We start from the raw sequence: 23,280 nt of genomic DNA on the forward strand, positions 1-23,280 counted from the left end.
TTGCTGTCATGCTGGCAGAAAGAGGACTATACAAAAAATTAAACTGCAGTAATAAACTGTGGAAATTCTGAAAGAGATGGGAATACCAGACCACCTGACCTGCCTCTTGAGAAACCTGTGTGCAGGTCAGGAAGCAATAGTTAGAACTGGACATGGAACAACAGACTGTTTCCAAATAGGCAAAGGAGTACATCAAGGCTGTATATTGCCACCCTGCTTATTTAACTCATATGTAGAATACATCATGAGAAATGCTGGTCTGGAAGAAGCACAAGCTGGAATCAAGATTGCCAGGAGAAATATCAATCACCTCAGATATCAGATGACACCACCCTTATGGCAGAAAGTGAAGAGGAACTAAAAAGCCTCTTGATGAAAGTGAAAGAGGAGAGTGAAAATGTTGGCCTAAAGCTCAAAATTTAGAAAACTAAGATCATGGCATCTGGTCCCATTACTTCATGGCAACTAGATGGGGAAACAGTGGACACAGTAGCTGACTTTATTTTTCTGGACTCCAAAAGCACTGCAGATGGTGATTGCAGCCATGAAATTAAAAGACGCTTACTCCTTGGAAGGAAAGTTATGACCAACCTAGACAGCATATTAAAAAGAAAAGACATCACTTTGCCAACAAAGGTCCATCTAGTCAAGGCTATGGTTTTTCCAAGGTTCATGTATGGATGTGAGAGTTGGACTGTCAAGAAAGCTGAGCACTAAAGAATTGATGCTTTTGAACTGTGGTGTTGGAGAAGACTCTTGAGAGTCCCTTGGCCTGCAAGGAGATCCAATGAGTCCATCCTAAGGGAGATCAGTCCTGGGTGTTCATTGGAAGGACTGATGTTAATGCTGAAACTCCAATACTTTGGCCACCAGATGGGAAGAGCTGACTCATTGGAAAAGACCCTGATGCTGGGAAAGATTGAGGGCAGGAGGAGAAGGGGACGACAGAGGATGAGATGGTTGGATGGCATCGCCAACTCAATGGACATGGGTTTGGGTGGACTTCAGTAGTTGGTGATGGACAGGGAGGCCTGGGGTGCTGTGGTTCATGGGGTTACAGTTGGACATGACTGAGCACCTGAACTGACTGAACTGACTGACTGATAGAAAATGAAGTAGAATTTTCCCACCTGACTTGTGAACTAAGAGTCATCCTTTTGCACTGACTCATCAGCATGCCCTGAGAAGATATAAAGCATTGAATTTTGATTTCATAAATAAGAAAGGTGTCCTTTAATTCCTTTAAAAATATTACCGCTCATGGACAATGCACCCAAGAGCTCTGAGGGAGGTATACAATGAGATTTTATGTGTGCCAACACAACATTCATTCTGCAGACCATGGGTGAAGGTGTAGTTTTGACTTTTAAATCTTTTTATTTAAGAAATAAACTTTGTGAGGCTATAGATGATGTAGATAAGTGATTCCTCGCATGGATCTGAACACAGTAAATTGAAAACCTTTTGGAAAGTATTCAATATCCTAGAGGCCATTAAGAACATTTATGATTCATGAGAAGAGGTCAAAATATTACCATTAACAGGAGTTTAAAAGTTGATTACAATCCTCACGGGTGACTTTAAGGGGTTCAAGATCTGAGTGGAGGAAGTAACTCTGGGTGTGGTGGAAACAGCAAGAGAGTTAGAAGTGGAGCCTGAAGATGTGACTGAATTGCTGCAACCTCATGATGAACAGATGAGGAGTTGCTTCTTATGGCTAAGCAAAAAAAAGTGGCTTCTTGAGATAGAATCTACTTCCGATGAAGATACTGGAAAGATTGCTGAAATGACAAGACAGGTATAAAATATTATATAAATTTAATTGATAAAGCATCATCAAGGTTAGAGAGGATTGATTCCAATTTTGAAAGAAGTTCTTTTGTGGATAAAATTTTTTCAAATAGTATTGCATTCTCCAAAGAAGTTATTCATGAAAGGAAGAGTCAGTTGACCCAGCAAGTTTCATTGCTGTCATATTGTATGAAATCGTCAAGGTCACACCAACCTGTAGCAACCACCATCCCTAGCAGTCAGCAGCCGTCAACATCAAAGCATACCTTCCACCAGCAAAAAAAAAAAAAAAGAGAAATAAAAAAAAAAAAAAAAGCAACTCGCTGAAGTTTCAGATGATGGTTATAATTTTTTAACCATGAAATATTTTTTAAAAATTTTTGGCTGCATTCATGGCACATGCGATTTTAGTTCCCCAATCAGGGATCGAACCTGTACCTCCTACATTGGAAATGCAGAGTCTTAACCACTGGATTCCCAAGGAAGTCCAGCAGTAAAGTATTATCAATTAAGAAGAAAAAATCCCTTAAATAAACAAAGAGAAACTGTTGGAAAATTAATTGCAACATTTTACCCATCTGTTCAGTCCAGTTCAGTTGCTCAGTCGTGTCCGACTCTTTGTGACCCCATGAATCGCATCACGCCAGGCCTCCCTGTCCATCACCATCTCCCGGAGTTCACTCAGACTCACGTCCATCGAGTCCGTAATGCCATCCAGCCATCTCATCCTTGGTCACCCCCTTCTCCTCCTGCCCCCAATCCCTCCCAGCATCAGAGTTTTTTCCAATGAGTCAACTCTTCACATGAGGTGGCCCAAGTACTGGAGCTTCAGCTTTAGCATCATTCCTTCCAAAGAAATCCAAGGCTGATCTCCTTCAGAATGGACTGGTTGGATCTCCTTGCAGTCCAAGGGACTCTCAAGAGTCTTCTCCAACACCACAGTTCAAAAGCATCAGTTCTTTGCTGCTCAGCCTTCTTCACAGTCCAACTCTCACATCCACACATGACCAATAGGAAAACCATAGCCTTGACTAGATGGACCTTAGTCGGCAAAGTAATGTCTCTGCTTTTGAATATACTATCTAGGTTGGTCATCACTTTTCTTACAAGGAGTAAGTGTCTTTTAATTTCATGGCTGTGGTCACCATCTGCAGAGATTTTGGAGCCCCCAAAAATAAAGTCTGACACTGTTTCCACTGTTTCCCGTCTATTTCCCATGAAGTGATGGGACCGGATGCCATGATCTTCGTTTTCTGAATGTTGAGGTTTAAGCCAACTTTTTCACTCTCCTCTTTCACTTTCATCAACAGGCTTTTTAGCTCCTCTTCACTTTCTGCCATAAGGGGGGTGTCATCTGCATATCTGAGGTTATTGATTTTTCTCCCGGCAATCTTGATTCCAGCTTGTGCTTCTTCCAGTCCAGCGTTTCTCATGATGTACTCTGCATAGAAGTTAAATAAGCAGGGTGACAATATACAGCCTTGATGTACTCCTTTTCCTATTTGGAAACAGTCTGTTGTTCCATGTCCAGTTCTAACTGTTGCTTCCTGACCTGCATACAGATTTCTCAAGAGGCAGGTCAGGTGGTCTGCTATTCCCATCTCTTTCAGAATTTTCCACAGTTTATTGTCAGCAGTATATACATGTTTTCTTTCTTTCTTTCTTTTTTTTTCTTTGACCTTTCTTTTGGTTTGAAAATACTGAAACCATAATTGGTAAGTTTAAGCTATAGAAAAATCTTATCATAAAAGTACTGTAAATATTTGACATGCATTTCCTCTTTTAATCTCAAGCAGATCTTCTTTGGTAGGAGGTATTATTATTATTCTCACTTCATGAATAAGAAATTGAGGCACAGAAGTTAAATAAATTGGTCAAGTTCACATACCTGGAAAGTGGTTAATCCAGGATTTTAAACTTGATCCTTCTGATTCCAGAGCCTGTCATGTTAATAGCTGATGAGTGTAAGTACCACTGTGTTATAGAAGCCATCACTGCCCAAGCATGACAGGAACTCCAAGGCTCTGTTGTCTGGCTCCTCCAGAGTTAGAGCCATACCCATCTTTCAGATGCTGCTTGAGGCTGTGAATTAAATTAGGCCAGCCCATTTTCATAGTTTAGTTAATATTAATATCATAATTATGGTACAGAGCAAATAAAGTAAAAAACCTCCTCTGATTTCATATGAATAGCAAAAACTTAACATAAAGAGGAAGTTAGAAGGGGAAGCAGGGATAAAGAAGTGACCACCTACCTAATTTCAGATAATCCTTAGGGAAACTCTGGGAAATAAATATTATGATCACTATTTTACATAGGAATAAACTGAAGCTCATTGGCTTTAAGTGACTTGCTCAGTTGGGAAGTGACAGAGTCTGGTTCAGACTCCAAAGGGTTTTCTTTCTTTGTTAGGTTCCACAGTCCCTCAAAAATACCCTGATTTGGATACAGTATGGATTAAGTAGGTCATTGCTGTTTAGACTGAAAGCACATGAAGCATTTGTAATACTGTTTCTGTAGGAGAATATATTCCTACTTCTATATTAGGAGATTAAAAAACAAATTCTGGGACACAGCCCTTGAGACACTTGAGAACTGCCTACTTTGACACTAGAGAAAAAAATACTTGAATTGTGATAATATTTTTACCTAGAAATTTAAAGCTTGTGAAATATATTCTATGCCACATGCAAGATGTTTATTTATTGTCAACAATATTAGCAGCATCAGCAGGTTGGAGAAAGCTGAAATGTGAGGTGAATATGTGTGTTTGTGGTTTGCTTTTTTGGTCTGTTTTATGCTGATGAATTCATATTTTTTTTTTTTAAAATGGGTTGTATTCCAAAGAGTGGAAATGAAAAAAGATGTTTGAAATGGGAAAATGGTAAGGACATTTATTTGAAGAACTTGAAAATTAAATAAATTGAAAATTTTTTACATCTTACTTTGAAGCAAAACAGAAGTTATTTACTATTAAGTGGAATTGAGGGCAGCTGTCTTGAGAAGTCTGTTCTCACATTATTACCACAATATTCAAGGCCTGGCTACAGACTCCAAGAGCTGATATTTCATGGAGAAATACATCACATTGACAATTTATGTCTCTAGTACACCGTCTTTATCCTTTGCCATGCATTTTGGTCTTCTAGTTGCTCTGGCTCATAATTTATAAGGAACCTTAGTCACTTTGTAAGAGACCTTAGTCCTCCTCTAGTCCAGTCCCCCATATATTACCAACAAGGAGAATAAATTGAAGAAAAGTGATTTGCCCAAATATAAGCCAACTAGAACATTTTGTACCTTCAAATGTAGAGCTGGCCATATTCCTGAAATATACCTTTATTTTTTCATTCCACACTCTTCAATAAAGATCTCATTTACTGAGTTTATTTCAAGAATGGAAACTGCTATACCCAGCACAAGGTATTTATTTTTAATTGTAAAAATAATTTTAATTATAAAATTGTCATATCATACCACTCATAAAAGTCCCTTGTGCAGTTCAGTTTACCTTCCAGATTTTCTATGCATAATACAAATATATACGGATAAATAAATATATCTATACATATATGTGTATACAAATATGTACATATAAATACATGCACACAGACACCTATATTATTCCACAAATGGGATCCTATTATAACAATACTAACATCTTGCTTTTTAAACTTTTAAGACTTGAACATCATTCCTTACCAGTACATAGAGGTTTACACCATTTTTTTTCTTTCGGTTTTATTGAGACATAATTAACATACAGTACTGTACAAGTTCAAGGTATACAGCATAATGATCTGAACCACATACATCATGAGGTGACTATCACAAATCCAGTCACCATTTAACACAGGTACAAAATTAAAGAAAGAAAAATAATTTTTCTCTTGTGAGGAGAACTTCCAGAACATACTCTCCCCAAAGACTTCACACATAACAACAGCAGTGTTATTAATAATCACATTAACATGTTGAATATTATATCTCTGGTACTCATTTATCTTACAGCTGGAAGTTTGTACTTTTTGAAGCCTTCATCCAGTTCTTCCCCACACCCTGCTCCCACTTCTGATAATCATAAATCTTATTTGTTTTCTAATGTTTGTTTGTTTTTAAAGTATAATTGACATATAACACTCTGTTAGTGAATCACACAACAGAGTGATTCAATATTTCTATATGTTTTAAACTGATCACCATGATAAAGCTAGTTATGTTCTGTCACCATACAAAAATATTGCATAGTTATTGTTATTGCCTATATTCCCCACACTGTACCTTTCATAATCCACATCCCATTTATTTTGCGTTTATTAAGGCGTTTGTACGTCTTAATCTTCCTCACCTATTCTACTCTCCCTGCTACTCCCATCCCTTTTGGCAAACACCTGTTTGTTCTTTGCATCTATAGCTCTGTTTATATTTTATGTTTCTTTTTGTTTTCTAAGATCTGACATACAAGTGAAATCATACAGTATTTGTTTTTCTTTGTCTGACTTATTTCACTTAACATAATGTCCTCTAGGTCCATCTATGTTGTTCCAAAAGGCGAGATTTCATTCTTTTTATGGCTGAGTAGTATTCCATTCCGCACACACACACACACACACACACACACACACACACATATACACACAGACATACAGAACTCCTTTATTCACTTAACTATTGAGGAACACTTAGGTGGCTTTCGTATCTTGGCTATAGTAAATAATCTTGCATTTAGCATAAGGGTACATACCTAGATGTCCATCAGCAGATGAATGGATAAGAAAACTGTGGTACATATACACAAGGGAGTATTACTTAGTCATTAAAAACAATACATTTGAATCAGTTCTAATGAGGTGGATGAAACTGGAGCCTATTATATAGAGTGAAGCAAGCCAGAAAGAAAAATACCAATACAGTATACTAATACATATATATGGATTTAGAAAGATGGTAACGATAACCGTGTATACGAGACAGCAAAAGAAACACAGATGTATAGAACAGTCTTATGGACTTTGTGGGAGAGGGAGAGGGTGGGATGATTTGGGAGAACGGCATTGAAACATGTATAATATCATATGTGAAATGAATTGCCAGTCCAGGTTTGATGCACGCTACAGGATGCTTCCAGCCCAGTGTTTCTCATAATGTACTCTGCATGTAAGTTAAACAAGCAGGGTGACAGTACACAGCCTTGATGCACTCCTTTTCCTATTTGGAGCCAGTCTGTTGTTCCATGTTCAGTTCTAACTGTTGCTTCCTGACCTGCATACAGATTTCTCAAGAGGCAGGTCAGGTGGTCTGTATTCCCATCTCTTTCAGAATTTTCCACAGTTTATTGTGATCCACACATTCAAAGGCTTTGGCATAGTCCATAAAGCAGAAATAGATGTTTTTCTGGAACTTTCTTACTTTTTTGATGATCCAGTGGATGTTGGCAATTTGATTTCTGGTTCCTCTGCCTTTTCTAAAACCAGCTTGAACATCAGGGAGTTCATGGTTCACGTATTGCTAAAGCATGGCTTGGAGAATTTTGAGCATTACTTTACTAGCATGTGAGATGAGTGCAATTGTGCGATAGTTTGAGCATTCTTTCGCATTGCCTTTCTTTGGGATTGGAATGAAAACTGACCTTTTCCAGTCCTGTGGCCACTGCTGAGTTTTCCAAATGTGCTGGCATATTGAGTGCAACACTTTCACAGCATCATCTTTCAGGATTTGAAATAGCTCAACTGAAATTTCATTACCTCCACTAGGTTTGTTTGTAGTGATGCTTTCTAAAGCCTACTTGACTTCACATTCCAGGATGTCTGGCTCTAGGTGAGTCATCACACCGTCATGATTATCTGGATCATGAAGATCTTTTTTGTACAGTTCTTCTGTGTATTCTCACCACCTCTTCTTAATATCTTCTGCTTCTGTTAGGTCCATACCATTTCTGTCCTTTATTGTGCTCATCTTTGCAAGAAATGTTCCCTTGGTATCTCTAATTTTCTTGAAGAGATCTCTAGTCTTTCCCATTCTGTTGTTTTCCTCTGTTTCTTAGCATTGATCACTGAGGAAGGCTTTCTTATCTCTCCTTGCTTTTCTTTGGAACTCTGCGTTCACATGGGTATATCTTTCTGTTTCTCCTTTGCGTTTCACTTCTCTTCTCTTCTCAGCTACTTTTGTAAGGCCTCACCAGACAACCAGTTTGCATTTTTTTTTCCCCTTGGGGATGGTCTTGATCACTGCCTTGTATACAATGTCATGAACCTCCACCATAGTTCTTCACGCACTCTGTCAGATCTAATCCCTTGAATCTATTTATCACTTTCATTGTATAATGGTTAGGTATTTGATTTAAGTCATATTTGAATGGTCTAGTGGTTTTCCCTACTTTCTTCAGTTTAAGTCTGAATTTGGCAATAAGGAGTTGAGCCACAGTCATCTTCCGGTCTTGTTTTGCTGACTGTATAGAGCTTCTCCATGTTTGGCTGCAAAGAATATAATTTCAGTGTGACTAAACGGTGATGTCCATGTGTAGAGTCTTGTGTTCTTTTTATTTTTAAAGATAATTTACATGACTTTAGAAAATTAGAAGACGTTTAGTCTTGGTCTCAAAGTTTACATCACAAAGCAGTTATGGACGCCTCAAAAAGAAATGTTGATATAAATTAAGGTGCTCCATGCAAATGAGCTTCCATCTGAGTTTACTGCTGCCAAGAGTCCAACTTGAACTTCATGCATTTAATGATAAGTTCCCATTCAGTAACAGATTAAACCAAGTTGTTTGGACTATGAATTAACCCTTGTGGAAAGGCAACATAAGACATTTCTCTGAGCCAAAGCAATTATCTTTTCAGATACTAATTTTTAAACATAATGTTTTGTACTCACCTGACACAATACCTTACTCTGTGTAGGTAATAAATATCTAATGAAAGAATGCTTGTTTAAATTTAAAAAATGTGGATATTAGTGAATGCATATGGAATTTAGAAAGATGGTACTGATGAACCTATTTGCAGTGAAGCAATGGAGATGCAGACATAGAGAACATACTTGTAGACACAGTGAGGAAAGGAGAGAGTGAGGTGAATTGGGAGAATAGCATGGAAACATATACATTACCATATATAAAGTAGATAGCAAATGAAAATTTGCTGTATAGGACAGGGAGTTCAGCCCAGTGCTCTGTGACAACCTAGAGGAGTGGGATGGGATGGGAGATGGGAGGGGGTTAAGGAGGTAGGGGACATATGTATACCTGTGGCTGATTCGTGTTGATGAGTGGCAGAGGCCAACACAATATTGTAGAGCAGTTGTCCTGCAATCATTGTATTTTGTTCTACACTTCTAAATAATGTACAATTATAATATTTAATACTTAAAATCTGTTGGAATTAAAAAAAAATTAGGGTATGGTTGTGGGTGGTGGTAGGGTATGTCTCAGACTTTTGGCCGTTTCCTAAAGTCTGTTCTGTCCCTGATGTTCAAGCTGGTTTTAGAAAAGGCAGAGGAACCAGAGATCAAACTGCCAACATCCGCTGGATCATGGAAAAAGCAAGAGTGTTCCAGAAAACATCTATTTCTGCTTTATTGACTATGCCAAAGCCTTTGCTGTGTGGATCACAATAAACTGTGGAAAATTCTGAAAGAGATGGGAATACAGACCACCTGACCTGCCTCTTGAGAAATCTGTATGCAGGTCAGGAAGAAACAGTTAGAACTGGACATGGAACAACACACTGGTTCCAAATAGGAAAAGGAGTACGTCAAGGGTGTATATTGTCACCCTGCTTATTTAACTTCTATGCAGAGTACATCATGAGAAACGCTGGACTGGAAGAAACACAAGCTGGAATCAAGATTGCAGGAGAAATATCAATAACCTCAGATATGCAGATGACCACCACCCTTATGGCAGAAAGTAAAAGGAGCTAAAAAGCCTTTTGATGAAAGTGAAAGAGGAGAGCAAAAAAGTTGGCTTCAAGCTCAACATTCAGAAAACGAAGATCATGGCATCCGGTCCCATCACTTCATGGGAAATAGATGGGGAAACAGTGGAAACAGTGTCAGACTTTATTTTTTTGGGCTCCATAATTACTGCAGATGGTGACTGCAGCCATGAAATTAAAAGACGCTTACTCCTTGGAAGAAAAGTGATGACCAACCTAGACAGTATATTCAAAAGCAGAGACATTACTTTGCCGACTAAGGTCCATCTAGTCAAGGCTATGGTTTTTCCTGTGGTCATGTATAGATGTGAGAGTTGGACTGTGAAGAAGGCTGAGTGCCAGAGAATTGATGCTTTTGAACTGTGGTGTTGGAGAAGACTCTGGAGAGTCCCTTGGACTGCAAGGAAGTCCAACCAGTCCATTCTGAAGGAGATCAACCCTGGGATTTCTTTGGAAGGAATGATGCTAAAGCTGAAGCTCCAGTACTTTCGCCACCTCATGCGAAGGGTTGACTCATTGGAAGAGACTCTGATGCTGGGAGGGATTGTGGGCAGGGGGAGAAGGGGACGACCGAGGATGAGATGGCTGGATGGCATTACGTACTCGATGGATGTGAGTGTGAGTGAACTCCGGGAGATGGTGATGGACAGGGAGGCCTGGAGTGATGCGATTCATGGGGTCGCAAAGAGTCAGACAGGACTGAGCGACTGAACTGAACTGAACTGTTCTCTCTCATATGGGGATTCAAAGTGTGGTCAGCAGATGTGAAATGCAGACATTGCCAAGCAGATTGGCAGAAATGCAGACTCTCAGTCCCATCCTTGACCTGCTAGTTTAGATTACCAAGTTCAACATTTTCTCCAGGTGATTATTTTACGGATTAAATCTTGCTAGGCACTGCTCCCAAGCACTAGTTTCTCAGATTATTAAAATAAATATTCTAGCAAAGGATTTTATAAAAATCAAGTTTGGAGGAGTTGGCTAAGTATAGTCATACAGGTTCTATACAACTGTATTTCTCAAGAAACATACAGGTTTCAATTCTAACTTTCTAAGTTGGAAAGTGGTGGGAGATATTAAACAGTGTTTTCCAAACTTATTTGATAATGGCACCAATTTCTGATAGCACTTTAGAAGATGTTGCTGTGGAACAATCATTTCATAATTGAGTGGCAACTAGGAAATATTTTGTTTAACGAAATATTTAAGGTGGAGAGGAAATTCTATGATTAAATATCCTGAATGAATAACATTAATGGTATGAACACACGTGTATATGTGAGAGTAGGTTAGGTGCGTTTATACACAGGAATATCAGTTAAAAATAGCAAGATCTTTCATAGTCATTCATACTTTGTGAACTAGACTCTCTATAAAAATGTGTCTAAAGAAGTTACAGGTGTGGTTGGAGGGCTTTTGGCAGCAAAGAAAAGATTGGATTTGCCCCTAACAGGCTATTTACTCACAATTGCAAGGTATGAGAGTAGATGATTAGGGTCATGGTGTTTCAGATGTACTCTCTTTTCTTGGATATTATTTCTGAGAGCAGCTTGAGATAGAACAGCAGGTGAAGAATTAGTTTGTCAAAAGTCATTTTTGAGGTTATTTTATTAAGAGCATTTAAAGTGTGGAAAGCCCCTGGAATATCTCACCCAGGATTTGGCATACAGTAGGCACTTGAATATTTGATTTTAATCTGTCTTGCCATGGCTTAAGTTTACAAATGCCTAGAGAGTGGGTGAATTTCTTACGCATTGGTACAGTAAACCAGCATTAATTTAAAAGGGTAGATTGGCGTAAATGTCTGAAGTTCAGAAAGCATGGAATGCAATTCTTGCCCTTGGCTTTGTTATAGTTTAATTAAATTCTTAACCTACCTGGCTGGTTGTCTCTCTTCTGGTAGCTTCAGTTCTTAAAGGGTGTTGACTCTTCTTTAGAAATGACTCAGAATACACTAACTTTTAATCCCAGTTGAACTCTAACCTGACCAAACTAACAAAGAAAAAAAAAATCTAAGAATGTTTTAAGTGATTGGTAGTTTAATTTTTAAAACTAATGAAATAATTTTCACAGAATATCTGAAATCAATTTTTAATCCACTCTCCTTATTTCTGTTGCCTCTGCACAAAAGTTTGGCTGAGTTCTTTGAGATATTCTAGAAATAAAAGAGATAAGTAACCTCAGCAATTTCAGCCCCATTATATCACATCTTTTTGACAAGTCAGAACTTATGTTTGTACATGCATGTGGCAAAAATATTCCCTTTGATAAGGGAATAGATTATTTATGACGACCTTCAAAACCCTTCTATTTTCTCAGAAGGTGATAGATTACTTAGTGAAACCAGAAATAGAAGAATTTCTAATAAAACTATTCGGAATTCCTGAATTGGTTTACTTCTCCCATAAAGTTGTATGATTTAGATTGTTAATAACAGAAAACTTAGGAATCTATTGTTTTAAAAGTTCTTAATTGTCTTAACAGTCCTACTAAGTGCACAATGAAGACATTAGTCATTGATAGGAAAAGTATCAGTTAAGTTCAGTTGCTCAGTCGTGTCCGACTCTTTGTGACCCCACGAATTGCAGCACGCCAGGCCTCCCTGTCCATCACCAACTCCTGGAGTTCACTCAGACTCATGTCCATTGAGTCAGTGATGCCATCCAGGCATCTCATCCTCTGTCGTCCCCTTCTCCCCCTGCCCACAATCCCTCCCAGCATCAGAGTCTTTTCCAATGAGTCAACTCTTCGCGTGAGGTGGCCAAAGTACTGGAGTTTCAGCTTCAGCATCAGTCCTTCTAATGAACACCCAGGACTGATCTCCTTTAGGATGGACTGGTGGATCAGTCCAAGGGACTTTCAAGAGTCTTCTCCAACACCAAAGTTCAAAAGCATCAATTCTTTGGCACTCAGCCTACTTCATAGTCCAACTCTCACATCTATACATGACCACAGGAAAAACCATAGCCTTGACTAGATGGACCTTAGTTGGCAAACTAATGTCTCTGCTTTTGAACATGCTGTCTAGGTTGGCCATCACTTTTCTTCCAAGGAGTAAGCATCTTTTATTTTCATGGCTGCAACACCATCTGCAGTGATTTTGGAGCCCCCAGAAATAAAGTCTGACACTGTTTTCACTGTTTTCCCATTTATTTCCCATGAAGTGATGGGACCGGATGCCATGATCTTTGTTTTTTGAATGTTGAGCTTTAAGCCAACTTTTTCACTCTCCACTTTCACTTTCATCAAGAGGCTTTTAGTTCCTCTTCACTTTCTGCCATAAGGGTGGTGTCATCTGCATATCTGAGGTTATTGATATTTCTCCCGGCAATCTTGATTCCAGCTTGTGTTTCTTCCAGTCCAGCGTTTCTCATGATGTACTCTGCATAGAAGTTAAATAAGCAGGGTGACAATATACAGCCTTGATGTACTCCTTTTCCTATTTGGAACCAGTGTGTTGTTCCATGTCCAATTCTAACTGTTTCTTCCTGACCTGCATACAGATTTCTCAGACATATAAATAATTTGTGTAATTTTTTAATCAGTCATGACTAGTATTTACATGACACCATTGTAACCAAATTTGCTTCTAACAGTACTTTTTTAAAAACTCATTATGCCTTTTCAAAAAATCTGTTTTCTCCTGTACCCATCCTCCTACTGATGAAATTTTAATACTCTTGTTCCTAATGGTCATATGTGGTCTACTGGAGAAGGGAATGGTAAACCACTTCAATATTTTTGCCTTGAGAACCCTATGAACAGTATGAAAAGGCAAAAAGATAGGACACTGAAAGATGAACTCCCCAGGTTGGTAGGTGCCCAATATGCTACTGGAGATCAGTAGAGATATTACTCCAAAAAGAATGAAGAGATGGAGCCAAAGCAAAACAACACCCAGTTGTGGATGGTGTGGGTGATAGAAGCAAGGTTCATTGCTGTAAAGAGCAATATTGCATAGGAACCTGGAATGTTAGGTCCGCAAATCAAGGTAAATTGGAAGTGGTAAAACAAGAGATGGCAAGAGTGAACATCGACATTCTAGGATTAGCGAACTAAGATAGACTGGAATGGGTGAATTTAACTCAGATGACCATTATATCCATTACTGTGGCCAGGAATCCCTTAGAAGAAATGGAGTAGCCATCATAGTCAACAAGAGTTCGAAATGCAGTTCTTGGATGCAATCTCAAAAACGATGGAATGCTCTCTGTTCATTTCCAAGGCAAACCATTCAATATCATGGTAATCCAAGTCTATGCCCCAACCAGTAATGCTGAAGAAGCTGAAGTTGAAAGGTTCTATGAAGACCTACAAGACCTTCTAGAACTAACACCCCAAAAAGATGTCCTTTTCATTATAGGGGACTGGAATGCAAAAGTAGGAAATCAAGAAACACCTGGAGAAACAGGCAAATTTGGCCTTGGAATACAGAATGAAGCAGGGCAATGGCTAATAGAGATCTGCCAAGTGAACGCACTGATCATAGCAAACACCCTCTTCCAACAACAGAGAGAGGACTCTACACATGCACATCATCAGATGGTCGACGTCGAAATCAGATTGATTATATTCTTTGCAGCAAAGATGGAGAAGTTTTATACAGTCAACAAAAACAAGACCAGGAGCTGACTGTGGCTCAGATCACGAACTCCTTTTTGCCAAATTCAGACTTAAATTGAAGAAAGTAGGGAAAACCACTATAGCATTCAGGTATGACCTAAATAAAATCCCTTATGATTATACAGTGGAAGTGAGAAATAGAGTTAAGGGGCTAGATCTGATAGACAGAGTGCCTGATGAACTATGGATGGAGATTTGTGATGTTGTACAGGAGACAAGAATCAAGACCATCCCCAAGAAAAAGAAATGTAAAAAAGCAAAATGGCTGTCTGAGGAGGCTTTACAAATGGCTGTGAAAAGAAAGTGAAAAGCAAAGGAGAAAAGGAAATATATACTCGTTTGAATGCAGAGTTCCAAAGAATAGCAAGCAGAGATAAGAAAGCCTTCCTCAGCGATCAATGCAAAGAAATAGAGGGAAACAGCAGAATGGGAAAGACTAGAGATCTCTTCAAGAAAATTAGAGATACCAAGGGAACATTTCATGCAAAGATGGGCTCAATAAAGGACAGAAATGGTATGGACCTAACAGAAGAGACGATATTAAGAGGTGGCAAGAATACACAGAAGAATTGTACAAAAAACATCTTCATGACCAAGATAATCATGATGGTGTGATCACTCACACTTACCTAGAGCCAGACATCCTAGAATGTGAAGTCAAGTGAGCCTTAGGAAGCATCACTATGAACAAAGCTAGTGAAAGTGATGTAATTCCAGTTGAGCTATTTCAAATCCTGAAAGATGATGCTGTGAATGTGCTGCATTCAATATGCCAGCAAATTTGGAAAACTCAGCAGTGCCCATGGGACTGGAAAAGGTCGGCTTTCATTCCAATCCCAAAGAAAGGCAATGTCAAAGAACATTCAAACTACTGCACAATTGCACTCATCTCACACACTGGTAAAGTAATGCTCAAAATTCTCCAAGCCAGGCTTCAGCAATACATGAACCGTGAACTTCCAGATGTTCAAACTGGTTTTAGAAAAGGCAGAGGAACCAGAGATCAAATGGCCAACATCCACTATATCATCAAAAAAGCAAGATAGTTCCAGAGAAACATCTGTTTCTACTTTACTGACTATGCCAAAGCCTTTGACTGTGTGGATCACAATAAAGTGTGGAAAATTCTGAAAGAGATGGGAATACCAGACCACCTGACCTGCCTCTTGAGAAACCTGTATGCAGGTCAGGAAGCAATAGTTAGAACTGGGCATGGAACAACAGACTGATTCCAAATAGGAAAAGGAGTAGCTCAAGGCTGTATATTGTCACCCTGCTTATTTAACTTTAGTTCAGAGTACGTCATGAGAAATGCTTGGCTGGATGAAGCACAAGCTGGAATCAAGATTGCCAGGAGAAATCTCAATAACCTCAGATATGCAGATGACACCACCCTTATGGCAGAAAGTGAAGAAGAACTAAGGAGCCTCTTGATGAAAGTGAAAGAGGAGAGTGAAAAAGTAGGCTTCAAGCTCAACATTCAGAAAACGAAGATCATGGCATCCGGTCCCATCACTTCATGGCAAACAGATGGGGAAATAGTGAAAACAGTGTCAGACTTTATTTTTTTTGGTTCCAAAATTAATGCAGATGGCGATTGCAGTCATGAAATTAAAAGATGCTTACTCCTTGGAAGGAAAGTTATTATCAATATAGATAGCATATTTAAAAGCATAGACATTACTTTGCCAACAAAGGTCCATCTAGTCAAGGCTATGGTTTTTCTAGTAGTCATGTATGGATATGAGAGTTGGACTATAAAGAAAGCTGAGCGCTGAAGAGTTGATGCTTTTGAACTGTGGTGTTGGAGAAGACTCTTGAAAGTCCCTTGGACTGCAAGGAGATCCAACCAGTCCATCCTAAAGTACATCAGTCTTGAATGTTCATTGGAAGAACTGATGTTGAAGCTGAAACTCCAATGCTTTGGCCACCTGATGCGAAGAGCTGACTCATTTGAAAAGACCCTGATGCTGGGAAATATTGAGGACAGGAGGAGACGGGGACAAGAGAGGATGAGATGGTTGGATGGCATCACCGACTCAGTTCCCATGAGATGGGTAAACTTTGGGAGTTGGAATGGGAGACTTGGTGTGTTCTGGTTCATGGGGTCGCACAGAGTTGGACACAACTGAGAGACTGAACTGAACTGAATTAAACCTATCCACCTACTGATGACATTTCAATACTCTTGTTTCTAATGGTCATATCTTTCTTAGAGCTGATTTAACTTTGCAGATTCCAGTTTCTTGTTCTCCTTAATGGTATTAATTAATTCCACATATTCACTTTATCAGATTATTTTAAAGACAATTTTCCCAACTACCTGGAGTTGATTAGGGTGACAGAGCTTTGCCTTAGTATCTGTTTCTGTTGTAATCCTTGAGGGATAACATACCTCTTGAGAGTTAGGATTTCATTTATTTTTAGTTTACTTATACCACATCTTTGTTTCTTGGCATATAGTTAGAGTTCAATAAGTTGCATACTCAATAAATTTGTAATTCATAATATTAAACATATAAGTGTATTTCCAACTCAGGGTCTCTGCTCCAAATGTTTCTTCCTTATATATTCCAATGACTCATTTCCTAATTTTATTAAGATTTCTGCTGAAATATCACCTCCAAAAAGGAGCTGCCCTAAACCACTAAATTGTAAAATCTTAAATAGCATGAGCTCATGCAGAAATCACACAGTCTTATCATTCTCTTGCTTTTTATTTTCCTAATAGGATTTACGAATACCATGAATGTTATTTGCTTATTTATTGTTTATCTCATTAGAATGTGAGTCATCCCAAGAAAAGGAGATGCGTTCATTGCTAGCATATAAAAGAAGACTTTTCACTTTGCTGATGAAGCTCTGTATAGTATAAGTTATGAATTGTCCAGTAGTCATGTACAGATGTGAGAGATGGACCATAGAGAAGGCTGAGCACCAAAGAATCGATGCTTTGAAATTGTTGTGCTGGAGAAGACTCTTACGAGTCCCTTGGACTGCAAGGAGATCAAACCAGTCCATCCTAAAGGAAATCAACCTTGAAAATTCATTGGAAGGACTGATGCTGAAGCTGAAACTCCAATATTTTGGCCACCTGATGTGAAGAGCTGTATCACTTGAAAAGACCTTGATGTTGGGAAAGATTGAGGGCAGAAGGAGAAGGGGGTGTCAGAGGATGAGATGGTTGGCTAGCATCACTGACTCAGTGAATGTGAATTTGAACAAACTCTGAAAGATAGTGAAAGACAGGGAGCCTGGCATGCTGCAGTTCACGAGGTTGCAAAGAGTCAGATGTGACTTATCTACTGAACAGCAATAACAACAAAAATAGGTCTAGAGTATTGTTATCATTTGATAAATATTAGTTCAATGAATGAAGAAATTGATTAAGCCCTACTCTACCCCCCAAACACAGACACACATATTACTGGACTATACATTTCATGAAAATTAGAAACAGTATGTTTCCTGTTTATCATTGTATCCAGTTTTCAGATATTTGTTTGTTGAATGACCGAGTGTTATATATGTGTGAGTAGTCAGTTGCTTTGTGCCCTTTTTGGATTACAGCCTACCAGGTAGTTTATTTTAATCATGATTGTGTTAAAAGGAAATAACTGCATTGTTTTGCATATTTTCTTGTTTTTATATGTGAAAATAAAATTTTACATAATGGAAAATTTACAGAATTGTCACACTTGACTCCCTGGGGGAATTTAGAGATTTACTTCACATTGTCTTTTTGTCCTTTATCACCCTGAAAATGATAATGAGATTTACAGCTTGCATGCATCTTCAATCCGCATCCTCAAGCCCACTACTGGAACCTTACTCCCTCTCCCAGTCCTGACTCAAATTTGGATTCTTACAAAACCTTATTTGCTACGGGCAAATGGCCCGGATCCTTCTCCAAGCATCTATCCGTGTGGTCAGCTGCTGGCAAGTGAACATTTCTGTCATAATTCAAAAAAGAGGAAGCTCTGAAGTACTCCAGGTGGCTACAGGAGAATAAAGAAGAAAAGACCCATGAAAATTTTACTTCGTAAGCTTTCTTTCTCATTACCAATTCTAATCCTTCGAATCGCCAGTCTAGGTTCGATACAGGATACAGGATGCTTGGGGCTGGTGCACTGGGATGATCCAGAGAGATGATATGGGGAGAGAGGTGGGAGGGGGGTTCAGGATTGGGAACTCACGTACACCCGTGGCAGATTCATGTCAATATATGGCAAAACCAGTACAGTATTGTAAAGTAAAATAAATAAATAAATAAGACAATAAAGCTAAAAAAATAAACAAATAAAATGACTTTAGGGTTTTAGGTAACTCAGACTGAAATTGGGAACTTTCCCAAACTGGCGCCTTTGTTGTTGTTGTTGTTGTTGTTGTTGTTGCTGTTACCATATCCTTTGTTGTTCAAATTTAAATTTAACAAATTTAGTTGGATATACCATGTGGAGTTCTAAAGAATAGCAAGGAAAGATAAGAAAGTCTTCTTCAGTTATCAATGCAAAGAAATAGAGGAAAACAACAGAAGGGAAAGACTAGGGATCTCTTCATGAAAATTAGAGATCCCAAAGGAACATTTCATGTAAAGATGAGCACAACAAAGGATAGAAATACTATGGACCTAACAGAAGCAGAAGATATTAAGAAGAGGTGGCAAGAATACACAGACTACACAAAAAAAGATCTTCATGACCCAGACATCTTGGACTGTGAAGTCAAGTAGGCCTCATTACATTCAAAGCTAGTGGAGATGATGGAATTCCAGATGAGCTATTTCAAAATCCTAAAAGATGATGCTGTGAAAGTGCTGCACTCAATATGTCAACAAATCTGGAAAACTCAGCAGTGGCCACAGGACTGGAAAAAGTCAGTTTTCACTCCAATTTCAAAGAAAGGCAATGCCAAAGAATGTTCAAACTACTGCACAATTGCACTAATCTCAGATGCTAGTAAAGTAATGCTCAAAATTCACCAAGCCAGGCTTCTTCTGGAAGTACGTGAACTGCAAACTTTCAGATTTTCAAGCTGGTTTTAGAAAATGCAGAGGAACCAGAGATCAAATTGTCAACATCTGTTGGATCATCAAAAAAGCAAAAGAATTCTAGAAAAACATCTACTTCTGTTTAATTGACTACACTAAAGCCTTTGATTGTGTGGATCACAACAGACTGTGAAAAATTCTTCAAGAGATGTGAATACCAGACAAACATCCCTGTCTCCTGAGAAATCTGTATGCAGGTCAAGAAGCAACAGTTGCAGTGGGACATGGAACAACAGACTGGTTCCAAATTGAGAAAGGAGTATGCCAAGGCTGTGTATCATCACCCTGCTTATTTAACTTATATGCAGAGTACATCATGAGAAATGCTGGGCTGCAGGAATCACAGGCTGGAATCAAGATTGCTGGGAGAAATATCAATAACCTCAGATATGCAGATGACACCACCCTTATGGCAGAAAGTGAAGAGGTATTAAAGAGCCTTTTGATGAAAGTGAAAGAGGAGAGTGAAAAAGCTGGCTTAAAGCTCTACATTCAAAAAATGAAGATCATGACATCCAGTCCCATCACTCCATGGCATATAGGTGGGGAAACATTGGAAACAGTGACAGACTTTATTTTCTTGGGCTACAAAATCACTGCAGATGGTGGTTGCAGCCATGAAATTAAAAGAGGCTTGCTCCTTGGAAGAAAAACTATGACCAACCTAGACAGCATATTGAAAAGCAGAGACATTACTTTGCTGACAAATATCTGTCTAATCAAAGCTATGGTTTTTCTAGTAGTCATATATGGATGTGACAGTTGGACCATAAAGAAAGCTGAGCACAGAAGAATTGATGGTTTTGAACTGTGGTGTTGGAGAAGACTCTTGAGAGTCCCTTGGACTGCAAGGAGATCCAACCAGTCTATCCTAAAGGAAATCAGTCCTGAATATTCATTGGGAGGACTGATGTTGAAGCTGAAACTCTAATACTTTGGCCACTTGATGGGAAGAACTGAGTCACTGGAAAAGACCCTGATGTGGAGATAGATTGAATGCAGGAGGAGAGGGGGAGGACAGAGGATGACATGGTTGAATGGCAGCACCAACACGATGGACATAAATTTGAGCAAGCTCCAGGGGTTGGTGATGGACAGGGAAGCCTGGTCCCGCTGGAGTCCATGGTGTCACAGAATCGACACGACTGAGCCACCGAACTGAACTGAACTGAACCATGAACAATTCCCCTCAGAAGGCGTGGCAATTCCCTCCAGTATCCTTGTCTGGATAATCCCATAGACACAGAAAATCCTGGCCAATGACTGTCGGTCATTGACTAGGTGCTGTGCTTGCTCTCTGTGCATTTGCCAGCTCAGCGGGCACAGACTCAGGCTTACCACGTTTATAGTCCACGTGAGACCTCACAGTCCACGTGAAACCATAGAGCAACATGACACCTGGTCTTCCTGCGTGTGAGGCTACTTGCACATATGGAGCTGCTTCTTCAGGTTCTTTTCATGTTGTAAACTTGGCCAAGCAGCTTATCAGTGCCCTGTGCAGTCCTCCTGGCTTCAGGGAACTGGGTGCCGTGTGTTTGCTACGCCAAACCAGGGGTCTGTCCAGCTTCTGTCAAGCCTCCAGGCAACTTCTTTTTGGCCTTATTATGTCGCATGTGGGCGCTTTCCTGACCAGGGATTCAATTGTGCTCTCTGATTTGGGAGTCTGGAGTCAACCAATGGACCACCAGGAAAGTCGCTCCCGATTACTTTTTGAGAGGACCTTTAATGAAGCCCAAGGTGAAACATGGGCTTCCCAGGTGGCGCTGTTGTTAAAGAACCCACCTGCCAAAGCAGGAGCCACAGAAGAAAGGGGTTTGATCCTTGGGTCGGCAAGATTCCCTAGAGGAGGGCATGGCAACCCTCCCCAGTATTCTTGCCTGAAGAATCCAATGGACAGAGGAACTTGGCAGGCTGTAGTCCATAAGGTCGCAAAGAGCTGGACCTGGCTGAAGCGACTTAGCAGGAAGGCACAGGTGAAATAGATCTCTGATTGAATTTATTTCCTATATGTATGAATTCCTCTCAGCACATCTCTCCTCTAAGTGAGGCTGTGTGGAGACCATTTATTAGAGGGTAATAAGAGTATGGCTGGTGCATTCAACTAGCTTGAAATTGTAATTTCAGCTAATTGAATGCAATTCTGTAAAAAATGAACTATATATGCCTTTGATTATCAGCCAAATTAGACACATACAGCTAGTGATCTAGCATATTTGCCAATTTAAAATTGATGTTCTAATGTTCTATGAAATTTATGGGAGTCTAAGGACTAAGAATAATATGAGCCTCATAAAAAGTCATTTCATCTAGAATATAGCCAATATATTTAAAATTAATATCAAGGTTCTCATGTTTGTAATTAAAAAAATAGCTCATTAATGACAATTTTAAGCCTAGATGTTGTAATGATGTAACTTTTATAGTAATAGATTTATAATTAAACACACCTTTTTTTCCACTTAGAGTGTGAAATACTTAGACCTAGAATGCATTAATATTGATGTCTTTCTTCATGAAAGAAACTTGTCTGAATTACTGAGTTACCCAGAATTCCCTTGAGAATTTTGAGATTTTTTTTTCTACCTATAAAATCTTTGATTTTTCTTAGGAAAAGCCATTTTTTTGAATGCTTATAATGGAATGGCATTGCCCCTGATAACCAGGTGTGCAAGATATGCTTGCTCTTCAGGGTTCAGTTTAGGTAGGCAAGATCTATTTTGTGTGTGTGTGTACACATGTATAATTTTTTGTTTTTGTTATTTTAATTCTTAATTCTGTCTATAATTCTTATATCTTATAATTTTTATATCTTGGTTTGATATCTATTTGTAGTCTGCCAGTCTGGCAGGGTGGAAGAAATTAGAGAAATAGGTGTGGGAGATGAAGAGGTACAGACTTCCAGTTACAAAACAAATGAGTCCTGGAGATGAAATGTACAGCCTGGATAGTATAGTCAGTAGTAATGTAGTATCTTTGTATGATGACAGATGACTTATTGTGGTGACCATTTTATAATCCATAGAAATATCCACTCAATATGTTGCATACCAAGAATTAACATTATGTTTGTAGGTCAATTATATGAAAAAAAAAAAACAACAAAAAACTAAAGAAACAAACTCGTAGCTCAGAAGGAGAGGTCGGGGAGAGGCAATTGGATAAAGGTGATCAAAATGTATAGACTTTCAATTGTAAGACAGATAGGTACTAGGGCTGTAATATACCACATGATTAACATAATTAGCACTGCTATATGTTGTATATGAAAGTTAAGAGAGTAACCCTAAGAGTTCTCATCACAAGGACATTTTTTCCCGTTTTCTTTTCCAGATATCCTGGAATGTAAAGTCAAGTGGGCCTCAGAAAGCATCACTATGAACAAAGCTAGTGGAGGTGATGGAATTCCAGTAGAGCTGTTTCAAATCCTGAAAGATGATGCTGTGAAAGTACTGCACTCAATATGCCAGCAAATCTGGAAAACTCAGCAGTGCCCATGGGACTGGAAAAGGTCAATTTTCATTCCAATCCCAAAGAAAGGCAATGCCAAAGAATGCTCAAACTACCGCACAATGGCACTCATCTCACACGCTAGTAAAGTAATGCTCAAAATTCTCCAAGCCAGGCTTCAGCAATATGTGAACCATGAACTTCCAGATGTTCAAGCTGGTTTTAGAAAAGGCAGAGGAACCAGAGATCAAATTGCCAACATCCGCTGGATCATCCAAAAACCAAGAGAGTTCCAGAAAAACATCTATTTCTGCTTTATTGACTATGCCAAAGCCTTTGACTGTGTAGATCACAATAAACTGTGGGAAATTCTGAAAGAGATGGGAATACCAGACCACCCGACCTGCCTCTTGAGAAACCTATATGCAGGTC

Source organism: Ovis aries, chromosome 1 (assembly GCF_016772045.2).
Source record: "Ovis aries strain OAR_USU_Benz2616 breed Rambouillet chromosome 1, ARS-UI_Ramb_v3.0, whole genome shotgun sequence".
Classification (NCBI taxonomy): domain Eukaryota; kingdom Metazoa; phylum Chordata; class Mammalia; order Artiodactyla; family Bovidae; genus Ovis; species Ovis aries.